Here is a 17,972-nt window from a genome sequence, read left to right on the forward strand (position 1 = left end):
TATCACTGAAACCTTCAAATTTATAACACCACAGAAGGAGAAGAATAGAATAATGGAGAAACGTTAACCGGCAACACTGCAATAAGGGGTTTATAGAATTATAGTCACCTGTTTTGCATTTATGAGATGGGGGATATTCTTTAACTGCTCTCTTTAAGGTTTCTGATGAACATGGAGTCTAATTAGGTGGGCTTTTACTGCTTGGTTCATAGTATTTGCTCCTTACCATGGATGTAATTTTTGATGACTATAAGAATTAGTTCTGTAGCATAGACTATTATATCATCACACCATATGTCACTGTAGCGTAGGCTTTGTCAGATCCCAAAGATTTCTTCTTTAGCTACAAAATCTCACTCTGGTAAAGTGTTGGGTGAGAATCCATTAAGAGTCGATGTAATGCTTGTATCGTTTCACGTACTGCCATATTAAAAGAGAGTTAAACTCTTTAACTGTATATTGCTAGCTTCCTGTAAGTTATGCTTTGGTAGGCACCAGAAAAAGAGTATTTTAAAACACAGAACAGGGCTTTCCACACAAGACAGATAACACCATGAAGGAAGGGGTCTAAGAGGATTGTCACCACCGTGATCACGGCATATTAGCAGTTTTATTCAAATGGAAAAATAGTTCTCATAAAAATGTCATGAGACATTCTTGATGGCACTGAATTAGCTACTTGGGTACAGAAGCTAACTGGTAAAGGTATAAACATTGAAACCCACCCAATGCATGTCAAATGGGAAAATCTGCCTATAGCCCCTCGTGCCCAAACGCACAACCCGGAGGTACCCGGCATTTCAGCCTCAGGTAAACCAACCACAGTTCGCCTTAAAGTCTTGGAACTGACAGGGCTCCATCAGCTATTATGTTGCCTGCCCGCACTTCTGGGACGCTGACTGACAGGCTCTCCCCTGCTGCCCCCAGCTCTGGAGGGCCAGGCCGGCTGTTTTGTCAGCTGCCGCCCGCCTGGGCCCGGCGCAGGGGGCCCGTCGGTGGCTGGAGGCTCCGCGCCCCGGGAGCCCGCCCCGCGCGCCCCGCCCGCCTCACTGTTGCTACGGGGGCTCGGCGCTGCCTGGGCTGCAGCTCTGCCTCGGCCCGGGGAGACCTTTCTAGCCCGCAGATAGCACTGGAGAATTCACACTAATCGGTTCAGCTTCCCTAGGCAAAGGGGAAAAAACGGTTTCTTAAAAGGAAAAGGATTAAGAGGGAAAGTGAGCAAAGGCTTGCCTGGTCTCCACTTAGGGAATCAGAAAGAGCACAATCAATCGAATAAATGGTTCACCTAATCATGGGGACAGCAGGGTAGAGGAGAAGCTCTGCTTTGTGGCTTTTTCCTCCTGTAAGGTTGCTTATAGAATCATCTAATAGTGACAAGTTCTGCAGTTTGAAAATAAAGACCTCTTCGTCACTGCTCCACATCCCATGCCATCATTTTCCCTTTTTTCTTCTCTTTGCTTTCTTTTGAAAAGACACTTTGTGCTGTTGGCCGCAATCCCTCACTCTGCGCATACACGCATGTGCAAACTTACACATACACACCCAGAGGTCTCTCACTGTTTACCCATTTTGAGATTGGAATAGTTAAGATAATGGGTCACCTTAAAACAAAAACGGGAGCTCAGAAGACTAGATGATTTGGATAAAGATCACCAGTAGATCCTATGATGATGGAATTCTATAGCTTCATCCTAGGAATCTATTTACCAAAATTGTATTGGGGAAATATTAGTGACTGTTCTGGCATTCTTTGTGCTTGCCCTTTTTGATATTTACCTGGATTTTCCTAAAAGTTCTCCAGGCTATGATATCTTGACTTCCCAAGCCCTCTTCTTCATGAATGATATATCTGCTTTGAAATTAGGTGTCCCAGTGCAACTGCTTGCTAATTGTAATTTAATTTGAATCCCACTTAGGAAAGCATTTTCTTTGGCGGGGGAGAAATCTTCAAGGTAAAAATACTTTCAGGTCTTGATTTGTATAACTAACCCCTTGCACTTGGAGGGTCATTAGATCTCACTAGTTTGTAATGCAATCAGAGTCAGCATTCTGCTCTTAAGGGCTGCTCAGTAATTTGCTTGTTAATATATTAGCACACAGCATTGATCAAATGGCTAATCCAATCACACGCTTGTTATTGATCCCTTATTGATTACCCAGCCTGGTGATCACTTTTGTTGGGTTCAGTCAATAGCAGATGCCAAGTAGCCTTTCACACACCTAATTAGCTTATGAAATAAACCAAACATTTTGCTTGGCCCCGAAGGCAAAGATCAATGGAAAGCTTTGGGGCTGAATTCAGATGATTTTTTCATCAACTTTTCCTCGTCTCTTCTGCAGCCACTCAAGTTCACATTAACACTCCCCCTCCAATTTGAAGACATCTGAAAAGCAGCTGCCATGCCAAAGACCCTGCCGCAGCTGTAAGCCATAAATCACGAGGCTGAGGGATTCTGGGTTGCACATTGGCATGTGGTCTGTCAGGCCAGAAAAATAGAGACATAAAAGAGCCAAAGGTCAGAGGTATGTAGAGTTTAGAAGCCTGAACTTGTGCTATATTTCATGCACGGAAACCTTGGCATTGGTGGTTCTTTCCAAATGCTCTTTAACTTTACCTTGCTGATATGGCACTTGATTAGCTCTTTACTCATGTGAATGAGCTGACTCGAGCTTCCTGCTCTCCACCCTGCTACTATCACTTTGATCATGTACCTTCATGCCATCATCCACAGGACCCAAGATCCAAGGCAAATTGGACTAAATAACAACTCTCCAGTTGCAACAAAAGCTCTGGCCCTTCTGAAACAATTTATGCTAACTTAAACTTTAAAATGAAAGCACTATTTGAGATGATTTGGTGATGCTTGTCACATGACTCTAAAGAACTATCCACTCCCTAGGCCCAATCCTATTCCTCACTTCCTTACTCCCCAGGCTAGACCCCATTGTGGAGAAATTGCCTAGCGGCCCAAGTAATAACAGACCTGTTTATTGATTCAAAGCAGGAAAGAGAGAAGAATGGCTTTCCTGGAAACTAGCAACAGCTAGGCTGTTGATCCCAGAGCAATATATGGTAATGAATCCCAATGATAGGAAATTCCAAGCTCCAAAACACAACATCAGGCTGGTGGAGTGTGACCAATCTCTACAGGCAAAATGAAGGATAGAACCAAGGCATGATTCTAAAATCAATCCCAGAATGTTTCTGCCTAAACTGCTGCTTTTAGAACAGAAAATTCACCAAATGTCTTTCAATTTAAAAAGAAAAGCAAATTTTCAGGAACTGCTGTTGGTTTATATGCTCGTGGCAATTTTCCTGAGGATTTAGAACAACAAAAAGCAATCAATCAATCAGTCAGTGGAAGAAACCCACATACAGGGTAGGGCAAACTAACGGTACTTGTTCTTATTTGTCAGGACATATGGACACAGTAATCTTTCCTTAGGAATTACCTAGAAAATTTCACCAACTTTTCACTTTGCCTTGGAGATAAGATCTATGAATACAATAAAAATCAAAATGATTTTTTTCAAAAGTTACCTTTTTTAAATTTCCTTTTTCACAGACTTTCTATTTAGTAGTAGTTTTATTTGAACTACCTAGGTTTTTGGTTGTTTCCAAATTGAACAAAAAAGCTTATCAAAACCAATTATATAGACCGATTACTTCACATCTAAAAGTATTTATGCCCATTCATTTTTTTTTATGGAACCAATTTATTTATTTGTAAATTAATCTAAGATACAGGGAAAAGATAAATGTATTCAAAGTGACATGGCTTAACAAAGGTGACATAAAACACAGATTCCTACTTCTGGGAGAGATCATGGGATCAAAACTCTCCTTCCCTGAACAGACTGTGGAAATTAATCTGAAGCAAAATTGAAACTTGTGATTTAGCTGGTGGGGCTCCTATTCCTCTGCTGGGCTCTCTTTCCCTCCTAGGTTCTCACCCCCAAATCCTCACTGTTGTTTGTAAGGAACCAGGTGAATAGACAGTAAGCCTTAAGCTCTAAAGCCAAGCTAGCTGAGGTCAAATCCCCACGCTGTTATTTACTGTGACCTTGGGGTTATTTGACTTTGCCTCCGTTACATCATCTGTAGAAGGGGGATAATTGTAGAATCTACTTCTTAAGATTTTTTATGAGAATTAAATGAGTCAGTATATAAAAAAAGCCTTAGGACTGTGCTTGGCACATGGTAAGCCCTCTAGAAGCTCTGGCTCTTCCAGCCATTATTATCTGCCTGAAAATGATTTCCTCCTGATAGTTCCTCAACCCCTCATGTCACCCACCTTAGGGACCCTTCAAAGTAGATTGTCCCCATCCAGTACCACTAACAGGGCTTCAAAGATCTGACAGTTTATCTCAGAAACTCCACCGTAAGCAGTAGGCCATGGCAGAAAGAAATCTAACAAGTACTCTTGCAGGTAAGGAAAAGATGACCTATATCAGCTCAGGGTGCCATCAAGGATTATTTGCATTTAACAATAAGCTGCTCAGAGGCAGTGGTGAAGTCCCTTTACATTCCCAGATTTAACAGCTTTGGATTCAACTCTTCAATGGCTGGCCTCAAACCTGACCATTGTCGGGGCTCAAATTTGACATCAGGGTAGTGGGAGGCTGGGGTGAGATACTGAGTGAATTTAGCAGACTGGATAGCCTCCCTCAACTTAATGCTGTGTCCCCATGAAGGGCGGCAACCACTGGAGATACTGTTGGAGGGGAAGAGAAAGCAATGGATGTAAGAAAGTGATGGGTTTTCACTCCTCCAAAAATAGTCTTATGGGGAGATTGGTGTCCTCCACCCAGACTGTGGCAGCCAGGTGGAAAAGACAGGCTTGTGAACTTGCCACTCAGGTATCACTCAATATATGAGCCAGGAATATGGTTCTGTGTCTAGTTTCTTCCACACTGAAATTGAAATGGACATAAGCAAGTCAGATATGATTATTGATCTTGTAAGCACTTTAGTTTTAATCAGTATAACTAGAAATAGTAAGTCATATAATATCTTTCTGTGGGAATCTGTAGAAATAGGACAGAGCACTACCTTTGGGAGCATTATGTAGCTACAACATGGCTGAAAAACCAGTTTCCAGAGCTTTTCCCCTCCTGTGCTGTAAGTCTATGCTTTTGTCATTTCAAGATTTTGTTTTTCTAGTTTTTCATTCACTGCACTGATGAATTCAAGCTGGGGGGCAGGGGCGGGGGGGAAGCACACTATCTTTTACAACTATTTACAACATTTAATCACCCAGCACTGGCCATCAGTAAATTTATAAGGGTGTTTCATCTTGTAAAATAATCACAGCCTGCCTACCACTGGAAATATTTGCTGATCCTTGGATAAATTATATATTAGTCCCCTTACATCTAAATGACATTCCCATAGGCCATGAGCTGCTAGAGTATAAGAACTGCCAGGAATGTATAAAAATATCAACAAAATTTAGTGAACCCATCACAGCTAGCAGGATTGTAAAAATCTGTTTTTCTGATTTGTAGAATCAAATATATTGTGGGTCTTCAACTGTTCTTTTAAACATAAAATGAATGTGCAGGCTTTTTGTTACTATTTCCAAATTGGGGTTAGGCTTTCAAAAAAATATAACTACCAAAGAATTTTAATTAATTTGGTTAGTTATAAATTTAGACATCCACTTAAATATACTCAGAGAAATCCATAGGCTTAAAAAGAGTGTATATTTTAAAAATATTAATAAATAGTTGTAATCCCAATGCCAAAAATTATTAGATTTTTGTGTAAATATTTCTTTTAAAATGACATAATTCACTGATGTGAAGTTATACATATTTAGCCTACTTGAGGATAATTGTGGCATTGAACAAAATAATGATTTGAAGAACACATAAAATACATTAGACACCAGTTGTCAAATGTAATCGAATCATCTCTTAAAAATTAAGAATGTGAATGTCTTTCTCCTCCACAATTATAAATGAAAGGTAAACCATGAAATCTATGCATGTATGAACAAATACAAAATGCTTTAGCATCTGGTTGGATGTTTTTGGTGGAGAGGAGGAGGTGACTTGTTTTTGTTCTTATTAATAAACTAGCTTTGAAGTTAAAGGATGCAACAGTGTTTTAATATATTAACTAAAATATGAAGAAATAAGCATTAAAATGTTTTAAAAGTTAAATGTATACATATTTATTCATTTAGTGAAGGCGTATTTATTCATTTAGTGAATTATTCATTTTATTCATTTAGTGGCATAAGCAATATGCCACTGTGTATTTAATAAAATTAAAGCAAGCACTTTTAAAGCAATAAAAACTAGCCCTTAAGTGGGCAAAACATAAACTTGATGTTTATACTCTTTAATCAAATTGCAGACTTCTACACAATGAAATTCAAATATACTTCCTAAAAGAGGTCATTACAAGCAAGTTTCATGAACTGTAACCTTGTTTTAGTGAATATATTATGTGAATATAATATGCTAACAAGGAGTTAACCAGCAGATTCTAGGTTCCTGCTGTGGGACTGTATTTTAAATATACTTTCAATTTTTAAGAAAGAAATAAAGAAAATTCTTGAAATAAGGCTGGAAACATATTTTTATCCATCTATAGTTTACTTTTAAGGAGCACACATTTTAACCAAAAAGGAAGTGACATCTAACATCAGGTTTGCCAGACCAAAAGTTCATAAAAGTGACACATGATCTGGTGGCACTTTCTGGAAAAGTGATTTGGCAGTGAGGTCAGAGTGTTTATTGTAGGGGCCCTGGAAGATGACCTTTGTACATCGACCTTCCACCATGGAGAGAATGGCCCAAGAGAGGGACTAGGGAGTGGACAAATAAGCCTTTTCCTATTTCTCTTTGTCATGCCCAGCTAGGGGAAGGAAGAAAGGGAAGAAGGAAAGGAGGGAGGAAAAGGCGGACACTCTAATTAGGTGCAAACTTCTGGCATTAGCTACCTCACTCTGGAAAGCCATTAAAGTAACAATGCCGATTATTAAGGATTTTTGTTAATACAAAATCGGAATTTGAAATTCGTATCTGGAGGTCAGCCAACCAATCCATCTTCGGGTTACATAGGCATTCATCAAATCTAAACAAGTTATTTTTGCTCGCTATAAAATAACTATTACATCTGTAAGATGACACATAACATTTTATACCCCCTCAATCCAGATCCAGACGGCTACAGTAGTTTTAACTGCCTTACAACTAAACTCTCTTTTCAAAAGAAGCAAATGGCAATAAAATAATTTGATTTGTGGAGTATTTACCTAAAGGAAAGCAATTTTCACAAAGTATATGTTGAGCTCAGCACAGTTAAAGACGGCTTATCAATGATAACTAAGACTTAACTCAGCCCTTAGACTTGGCCAGACATTGTGCAACATGTTAATATGAATTAACATTCAATCTTCACAACATCCTTTTGAGGCAGTCATTATTCTTTTTACAGATGATAAAAAAAACTGAGGCTCAGGGAAAATTAAGAACTTGCCCAAGATCAAATAATACCTAAAGAAGGCGGGATTTAAACCCAAGTTAGGAAGGACTCAGGGGAAACGAGTGATAGGTCCACTGGCCGTCAATTTGTACAGTTCTCTCCAGGAACTGCATTCAGATTATGAACTCAGACCCCGAGAAGTGCACCTCAGCCAGCAACAACTGCATTACGTTTACAACTCATTTTTTAAAAAACGATTGTTCAGGGCCACCTCCGTGGCTCAGTCGGTCAAGCGTCTGCCTTTGGCTCAGGTCATGACCTCGGAGTTCTGGGATCGAGCCCCACATCGGGTTCCCTGCTCAGCAGGGCTCTGCTTCTCTCCCTCCCTCTGTGCTCTCTCTCTCACGCAAATAAATAAAATCTTAAAAAATAAAAAAAAAAAAAGATTGTTCAAAGCCTTAACCAAAAGGACTCTCACATTAAATCTAAAGTCATCAGAACATTGGCTCATTGGCTTAATCAGAAGACAAACTTCCTTAACCATTCCTACCGAACAAGACATTGTTGTCTTTAAGAACTCAACAGAACAACATGGGAAGAAGAAAGAATACTTTATACATTTGGAATACTTCAAAAGTTGTAAGTGAAAAGTTTCAGCAGATGGAGTATAATTACCTTAGTTAAAATGTAATTGCCACAAGCATTCCCCTACATAAAATAGGACAAAATGCTTTGCAAATAGAAGTGTTGATAATTACAGGTGGAAGAAAATGTCACCAGCATCTGTCAGCACTGTGCCATCAGCCCTCTGCCGGCTTGAGAAAGAGGGGGCCACTGGGACAGCCCCTTATGCTGTTGTCTATTCCAAAGGAGTGGTTCTTTATGAAATCAAATGCAGTCGAGATCAGGGCACAAAACAGTCCTTTTTGAGACCAAAAAAAAAAAAAAAAAAGAAGTTAAAGATGGCTGTAAATTGGGGAACAGGAATAAGAAGGGGGTATGTTCGGGGCACCTGGGTGGTTCAGTCGTTAAGCGTCTGCCTTCGGCTCAGGTCATGATCCCAGTGTCCTGGGATCGAGTCCCGCATCCTCCTCCTTGCTCAGCAGGGAGTCTGCTTCTCCCTCTGCCTGCAGCAACCCCTGCTTGTGCTCTCTCTCTCTCTGTGTGTCAAATAAATAAATAAAACCTTAAAAAAAAAAGAAAAAAAAAAGAAGGGGGTATGGTCGACCAAGAGATTTTCAGATTTTAAATAAAATTTCTACATCTTTAACCACAGCTCTTCCAGTTTGTAAAAGACAAAGTGCTGGAAAATTGATCCTTGCTCGGTAATGAGATGCAGGCACAGTGGAAGCAGGGTGCTCGCAGGCCTCGGAGTGGGGCTTGGCTGGGAGAGGAGAGTGCCGTGCTGAGAGCCTTCTCACAGTGCTACTCTGACTGGAGCCAGCCCCCTGGGGCCCTCAGCATGGCTTGACTGACTAACATAGGGCAAATTTCATGCTGGCTTGAACCTAATACCTCTCTGTTTCTATTGCATTTTTTTTATTATTATTATTTACAAAGAGACTTGCACAAAAAACCCTAGAATAAGATTTCAAAGTTTTTGAGGGGTGAGGGTTTGGCTACAAGTTGTCAGGGGAACATAAAACCAAAAACACAAGCCTTGGCCTTATTCTGAGTAATTTCAGAAGAAAACAAGCCTTTTCGGAAACGTATGCTCCTGACGGAGCTGGTTGCAGTGCTGGTGATACGGATTTGCAGGACGCACAGGAATCAAGCAAACCTGGATTCATGTCACATTTCTGCTATTTATTAGCTGTTTAACTTTGGAAAAGTCACTTCATTTCAGTATTTTCTCATTTCCTCCACCTTATGATGGGCATAATCAGACTGCTTACTTCACAGAAGAGGGATAATTAAGTGAGACAAATTATGGAAGGCACTTTCTGCAGTGCCTACCAGGTAGTAACTGTTCAATAAAAGCCAAGTGTTGGCTGTAATTGCTTTATAAGGTTTGCAATTTGGCTGAACTTCATTAAGATTCCAAAGGATTCTCTCCCTTCCTTTCTCTCCCTCCCCCTTTCTCCTTTCTGTCTTTCTCACCTATTCCAGCTCAATTCTTTGCCACCATATTGAGAATTTGACAATACTGATTCTAAAATGTTTCACAAAAGGATACATAAGTGATTCCGGGAAGCTAAAATGGTAATCTCATTAGAATTGGCATGTTCACTGGGAAAATGTAAAGAAGAAAACGTAAGAGATTTGAGGAAAACATGCGGTGGAATTTGAATTCTTAGTGCATCACGTCATTCCAAATGTTTTCATATGGATATGTTCGGAGTAACTTGGAAAAAAGTAAAGACAAATTTAAGAAAGTTATGCATAAAATGTGCCATTCACAAAAAAATCTTTTTTACTTCAAAACATTTAAAATGACCCCATGAACAGATTTTTGGGTTTCTACATTAAATTATTGCTTCCTGATTTGCAAGGTAAAAGGGACATAGGATGAAAATATAATTTTCTTTAGGGGGAAAATGAATACAAATTAAAAGGTTGAATTCTTAGGTTAGGAAATGTGCTTGACTTCAAAAATAGTTGTGGGAATCCACTCACTTGCCCACATTTATTTAATGAAATGTAACATGCTACTGAAACATTGCTTTCCACCAATATTTTATGCCATAGCCTAAGAAAAGCTGAGGATTAATAGCAGAGAAAACAGCTCTGTTTGGCTGAATAAACATTGCACAAACATTGAACTCTGTGTGGGATCATTAGTTTTTTCATCATACTATTTCCAGAATTGAAAAATCACAAATCCCTCTCCAGCTTAGTTCTTTTATGCAACAAAAGCATTACCCAGACCAGCAAAGATGTATTCTTCAGGATTCTGACATCTCCGGAATGTCAAACAGGTTCAGTAGACACCAAATACAGATTCTCTCTTTCATGTGGAAAGGTTAAGTAAGAAAAGACTTCATGTGAGGAAACTGCCCCATAATTCACGGTTATTTTAATTTAATCTGACTGTGTTTCAATTTACATATAGACTGGAGTGCAGTCTCAGAGGAGAAAAAAAATCTATTTTGAGTAAATCAACATTTGGGGGGAATAAAACTGACCATTTAAAAAAAAACGATGCACATTTTAAAGCTCTACATGTATTTGAGGGAAGCCAGCATCGATATAATGTAAGATTGGCATTATTTAAAAATGAAGTATCCATAAAAACATTATGAGTGTATTCCTTGATTAAAAAATTGGCTCTACGGCCTTCTGAAAATTCGAAAGACTTATGGTCTTTAAGACACCATAGCTTTTAACCAGACAAGCACATTCTTCTGGAAGATATTCCTTCAGTGGAATATAAATTAACCACAGACGCGATGAAATGGCTAGGTCTGGCAACAATGGGAAAGAGCTGGATGATATTAGAAATTAAATGAATAAAATACGGTGAACCGTTATCAACAAATATTTAACTATCAAGTTATTTTTATTGTAGCCTTGAAAGAGGAGAGTACGATCGACAAATAATATTTGTATATCTCTGCTCTTCCTTAATTACAATTATTTAGGCTTGATCTTACTGACTTGTAAGAATGAATATAACACCGTAATTTTCTTGCACCTCTTCAAGAAATGATTGGAGTCACTTTGCTTAGAAGTTTAATTCAAATTATGACAAATTATTTCAGTCTGAGGAGTCACTGAATGTATTTAATTTAATCTTTAGCACAATTTGTGCTGATTAACCTTTAATATAAGTCCAAGGATGCACTACAATTAACATTTAGGACACAGATCTATGGAAAGAGAAGACTTGAGTTTTGTTTTGTTGTTATTGTTTGTTTGTTTATTTGTTTTTTCCACAGGGTCTGAAGTCAACTTCAGGCACAAGTTAATTTAGTGTCTACTTTCACAAATCACACCTATACGGCACCTTTCCAGTGTCTCCTCTGGGACTTCTTTTATGTCTGAAATTCCATAATTAAAACTTTATTTCCTTTTCTATGTTTTCAGATGACTTTACTGTCTATGTGAAAAATTCTAGAGGCTGTGCCAAAAATCTATTAAAACTAATAAGTGAATTTAGCAAACTCACATGATCCAGGGTCTACGTACAAATCAATTGGATTTCTATATATTAACAATGAACAGTTGGTAATTGGAACAAAGAAACAATACTATTAATGATGACATCATAAAATACGAACTACTTAGGAAATATTTTCTTTAAGTGTGTACAAGACACATAATATTGAAAAACTATAAAGCACTGCTAAAAACATTACGTAACAACTAAATAAATGGAGAGTTATACCATGTATTGAAGCTCAATATTGTTAAGATGTCACTTCTTCCTGGATTAGTGTACAGATTCAATGCATTTCTTTCTTTTTTTTAAAGATTATTTGACAGAGAGAGAGACAGCGAGAGGGAACACAAGCAGGTGGAGTGGGAGAGGGAGAAGCAGGCTTCCCGCAGAGCAGAGAGCCCAATGCGGGGCTTGGTCTCAGGACCCTGGGATCATGACCTGAGCTGAAGGCAGAAGCTTAACGACTGAGCCATCCAGGCGCCCCAGATTCAATGCATTTCTAATTAAAATCATTATAAGTTTTTTGTGTTGTTTTTTTTTTTTGTAAAAAGTGATAAACTGATTCTACAGTTTATGTGGAAATAAAAAAAAACTTAAAACAGCCTAAATAACTTTGGGATGGGAGTGGGAGGACAAAGTTGGAGAACTTCCATTGTCTGGTTTCAAGAATTACTTCAGTAAGCAAGCTAATGTGAAATTGGCATAAGCATAAATATGTAGATCAAGAGAACAGAATAGAGAATCCAGAAATAAATTCAGACCGATATGGGAAATGGATTTTCAACAAAAGTGTCAAGGTAATTCAATGAAGGATGATAAAATTTTCAAAAATGGTGCCAGAACAAAAATGAAAGATAAATAAATGCAAAAATAAATATACCTCATATCACAAACAAAAATTTTGTCAAAATATATCAGCAAAACTGTAAGACTTCTAAAAGAAAGCACAGAACAAAATCTTTTTGACTTTGAGTTACACAAAGATTTCTTAGGTCACAAAAAGTATGAATTAAAAAAAAAAGTAATGATTTGGATTTTTTTAATACTAAAATTTTCTGCTCTTCAAAGGGCACTGCTAAGAAAATGATAGGGCAAGCCATAGGCCAGGAGAAAATATTTGCAAAGCATATGTCTGATAAAGGATTTCTATTCAGAATGTATAAAAACTCTTTCAATTCAATAAGAAAATGTACAACCTGATTTTGATTAGTGGGCAAAACATCTGAACAGACATTTGACAGAAAGGAGATATTATGACAAAGAAAAACATGTGAAAAGATGCTCAACATCCTTAGCCACTAAGGAAATGTAAATTAAACTGGAATGAGATACCACTATACACCTATTAAAATAGCTAAGTTTTAAAAATAAGAAGAAAAGACCAAGATCTGATGAGGACGCAGAGTAGCTGGAACTCTCATATATTGTTCATGGAATGGAAAATGATAAGGCCACTCTGGAAAACAGTTTTGTATTTCTTTCAAGTTAAACATACACTTACCCTGTGACCCAGCCATTACACTCCTAAGTATTTATTCAAGAGAAATGAAACATATATTCATATACAGAAGGTACCTAGATTTTTAAAACAATTTTTTTGTAAGAGCCAAAAACAGGAACAACCCAAATGTTCAAGAACAGGTAAATGGGATAGATAAATTGTGATATATCCATATAATGGGATAATATTTAGCAATCAAAAGGAATTAACATGGAAAATCCTGGGTGCATCTCATTAACATTAGGTTGAGCAAAAGAAACCAGACACAAAAGATTTATGCTGTATGATTCCATTTATTTGGAATTCTAGAAAAGGCAAAACTAAGCTAGGTGCTCTTTGCAAAAAGAAGGTAAACACATAGTTATAAAATGAATTTTATAATTCATTTTAAATGAATTATAATTCATTATAATTCATTCATGCAAATGAATACCTTGTTCTTTATTGAAATTATTAATACTAGGTGCTGTAATGGATGATCCCTGAAATTTCAGTGCATCAGCACAGGAAAAGTTTATTTCTCCCTTACATGAAGTCTAATGCAGCCCACGAGGGCTCTTATCTACTCTGTGATGCAAAGTTTCAGATTCTCTCCCTCTGGAATGTTGCCATCTCCACACATTTCCAAGGTCACTGGAGCTGGGGAGAAAAGAAGTAAAGGAAACACACTGGCTCCTAACTGTCTTGGTTCAGAAGTCACAAGTGTCACTTCCATTTATATTCCATTGGGGAGCTTTAGTCATTTGGTTGTAAGCTCCATGGAAGACTGGCAAACTTAGGGGACAAATGGAATATTTGGTAAGCACTGGATCTGCCCCATACATTTTACCAAGTTCAAGAGACAGATGAAAGGTGAAGGAAGCTTAAAATCTGAAGCAAAAAAAAAAAGGAGATCCAGATGCTAGACTGGAAGAAGAGAGTGGGTAGGAGAGCGCTGAAGACAAACTATCCCAAAATTTTCTTCTGTTAAGCCCAATCCATTGCTGTTATCATCTCTTCTTGGACAGGTATTGACCATCTGTCTGCTCTGTTTCCTCACCTGCAATATGGTGGCAACTCATTATTCTACTAAGATACTGAGCAAACATAGTAGTAGTGCCATGGGGTAAAGTTGTCATGAACCTTACCATACAACTATAACTGGGGTCTGAAAAATCCAGTCACATAAAATTTGGTGTCATTATTGCAAGACTAAAGATCTGATGAGGATAAGCCTGCTGTGGAGGACAGGACCCAATTACCAGTTGTATCAAAGCCAAATCTGTGTTATAACAGGATAGATTATCATAGGGCCTCTCTGTGTAAATGAAGTCATCACCATTAATTTTTGTGGAGAAAAGGTAGTCTATGAAAGGTTATTTTCTAGTGTCATATTTTTGGATATATTTACTTAAAACAAACTATGGAATGGGCCATAATACAAAAGTATCTCCATGCAAATTCAATTCAAATAATTAACTCTCCCCAGATGTCTACTGACTGATGAATGGATAAAAAAGATGTGGTATATATGTACACAATGGAATATTACTCAGCCATCCAAAAAGAATGAAGTCTTGCCATTTGCAATGACATGGATGGAACTAGAGGGTATTATGCTAAGCAAAATAAGTCAGTCAGAGAAAGACAAATCCCATATGATTTCACTCATATGCGCAATTTAAGAAACAAAACAAATGGACAATCACCAGACACAGAGGATGATTCCAAAAGTCAAAAACCAATCTGTGGGGTCTGGGAGCAAGATGGCGGAGGAGTAAGAGACCTAAATTTCATCTGGTCCCAGGAATTCAGCTAGATAGGGATCAAACCATTCTGAACACCTACGAACTCAACAGAAGATCGAAGAAAAGAATAGCAGCAACTCTCTGAACAGAAAAGCGACCACTTTCTGGAAGGTAGGACGTGCAGAGAAGTTAATCCGAGGTAATATTTGGGGGGATAGACAGTGGGGGAGTGGGCCTCCATCAGCCACTACCGGCAAGTGATAGAGCAGTGGGGCACAAAATTGGAACTTTTAGAAGTTGTTTCTGCTGAGGGACATCGCTCCAGTGGCTAAGCAGGGGGTGGAACCCTTGCTGAGACAGTGTGGTCACGGGACCCTCAGGGTCACAGAAAGACCAGGGTGCCTGAGTGTGGCAGAGCTCCCAGGTATCGGAGTGGGGAAGCCGGCTGCAAAGACGGAGCTGAGGCGCAGGCTCTCAGCTTGGGGTTGCCATAAACCATGATCCGTGGCACAGGCGGGTCACTGCTCTTCCAGCAGGGACCCAGCAAGGGGCAGATCCGGGGAGACTCCCCTTCCTCCTCCAGGAGGAGCAGTGCGGGGGCTCACTGCAGGGATCTGCTGGGTTTGGAGTCTCCAAACGGTTTCAGGTGCCAGAGATAGAAATGCTCAGTCACAGGCTGGGTGAGCACAGAGTGCAGCCAGAGACCCAGGAGATGGGAGTGATTGACTGTTTTTCTCTGGTGGCTCACTGAAGAGCGGGGCCCCGAGTTCTCAGCTCCTCCAGGGCAGAGATTGGGAGGCCGCCATTTTCACTATTGTCCTCCAAAGCTGTATGGAAAGCTTGCAGGGAACAAAAGCTCCCGAGAGCAAATTCGAGCAGATTACTTAGCCCTACCCGGCAAGGGCAGGGCAATTCTGCCTCCGGCAAAGACATTTGGGAACCACGGCAACAGGCCCCTCCCCCAGAAGATCCCCAAGAACAGCCAGCCAAGACCAAGTTTACTGAACAATGAGAATGGCAGAACTCCAGTGCTAGGGGAATACAGCACATAGAATTCATGGCTTTTCTCCCATGATTCTTTAGGCTTTCAAAATTAATTTTTTAAATTTTCTTTTTTTTCTTTTTCTATTTTTTTTAATTTTTCTTTTTCCCTTTTTCAGCCAACATCTTATCAATCCCTTTAAAAAAAAATCTTTCTATTTTTCATTTTTAGAGTCATAGTCTATCCCTTCATTGTAGTTAACCTTATTTTTGGTATATATATAAGTTGTTCTCTCTTTAAAATTTTGGGATACAGTTTCTTCTAACAGACCAAAATATACCCTAAATCTCTAGTGTATTGTTTTGTTCTAGTCTCCTGCCTGATCACATTCTCTCCCCTTTTTTTTTTTATTTCTCTTCTTTCTTTCTTCAACCAACTTCTTATCTTATCAATTCCTTTTATAAAATCTTTTATAATTTTTATCTTTATAGTCATATTCCATCCCTTCTATTTACCCTTATTTTTGTACATATATAAGTTTTTCTTTCTTTAAAATTTTGGAAGGCAGTTTCTTCTAACAGACCAAAATACGCCCCAAATCTAGTGTGTGGCACTGATCTATGCACCAGCCTGATCATATTTGATCATATTCTTTTCCTTTTTCTTCTTTTTTTTCTTTTTTCTTTCTTTCCCTTTCTTTCCCCCCAGTTTCAGGTCTCTTCTGATTTGTTTAGTGTACATTTTTCTGGGGTCCTTTTTACCCTGCTAGCATTTTGTTCTCTCATTCATCTATTCTCCTCTGGACAAATGACAAGATGGAAAAACTCACCTTAAAAAAAAAGAACAAGAGGCAGTACGAACTACCAGGGACCTAATCAATACAGATATTAGTAAGATGTCGGAACTAGAGTTCAGAATGACGATTATAAAGATACTAGCTGGGCTTGAAAAAAGCATGGAAGATACTAGAGAAACCCTTTCTGGAGAAATAAAAGAACTAAAATCTAACCAATTAGAAATCAAAAAAGGCTATTAAAGAGGTGCAATCAAAATGGAGGCTCTAACTGCTAGGATAAATGAGGCAGAAAAGAGAATTAGCGATATAGAAGACCAAATGATGGAAAATAAAGAAGCTGAGAAAAAGAGAGATAAACAACTACTGGATCATGAGGGCAGAATTTGAGAGATAAGTGGTACCATAAGACAAAACAATATTAGAATAATTGGGGTCCCAGAAGAAGAAGAAAGAGAGAGGGGGAAGAAGGTATATTGGAGCAAATTATAGCAGAGAACTTCCCTAATTTGGGGAAGGAAACAGGCATCAAAATCCAGGAGACACAGAGAACCCCCTCAAAATCAATAAAAATAGGGTCAACACCCCAACACCTAATAGTAAAACTTACAAGTCTCAGAGAAAATCCTGAAAGCAGCTTGGGACAAGAGGTCTGTAACCTAAAATGGTAGAAACATTAGACTGGCAACAGACCTATCCACAGAGACCTGGCAGGCCAGAAAGGACTGGCATGATATATTCAGAGCACTAAATGAGAAAAATATGCAGCCAAGAATACTATATCTAGCTAGGCTGTCATTGAAAATAGAAGGAGAGATAAAAAGTTTCTGGGACAAACGAAAACAAAAGGAATTTGCAAACATGAAACCAGCCCTACAAGAAATCTTGAAAGGGGTCCTCTAAGCAAAGAGAGAACCTAAAAGTAACATAGACCAGAAAGGAACACAGACAATATACAGTAACAGTCACCTTACAGGCAATACAATGGCACTAAATTCCTATCTTTCAATAGTTACCCTGAATGTAAATGGGCTAAATGCCCCAATCAAAAGACACAGGCTATCTGATTGGATAAAAAAACAAGACCCATTGATATGCTGTCTGCAAGAGACTCATTTTAGACCCAAAGACACCTCCAGATTTAAAGTGAGGGAGTGGAAAACCATTTACCATACTAATGGACATCAAAAGAAAGCTGGGGTGGCAATCCTTATATCAGACAAATTAGATTTTAAAACAAAGACTATAATAAGAGATGATGAAGGACACTATATCATACCTAAAGGGTCTATCCAATAAGAAGATCTAACAATTGTAAATATCTATGCCCCTAACATGGGAGCAGCCCTTTATATACCAATTAATAACAAAATCAAAGAAACACATCGACAACCATACAATAATAGTGGGGTACTTTAACACCCCCCTC

General features: G+C 38.6%; 1 long non-coding RNA gene across 1 annotated transcript in view; it reads left to right on the top strand.

Annotated features, from left to right (window-relative positions):
• The window catches only part of LOC123837965 (uncharacterized), a 134,870-nt gene extending 122,843 nt beyond the window's left edge, over window positions 1-12,027 (top strand). Inside the window, exon 3 of the long non-coding RNA XR_008505359.2 lies at window positions 11,852-12,027. This is a non-coding gene — a long non-coding RNA (uncharacterized LOC123837965). The remainder of the gene's footprint in view (window positions 1-11,851) is intronic.
• The last annotated feature ends 5,945 nt before the right edge of the window (window positions 12,028-17,972 follow it).

The sequence above is a fragment of the Mirounga angustirostris genome, unplaced genomic scaffold (assembly GCF_029215605.1).
Source record: "Mirounga angustirostris isolate CCGP_5_RB_7025 unplaced genomic scaffold, mMirAng1.0.hap1 SCAF_8, whole genome shotgun sequence".
Lineage (NCBI taxonomy): Eukaryota > Metazoa > Chordata > Mammalia > Carnivora > Phocidae > Mirounga > Mirounga angustirostris.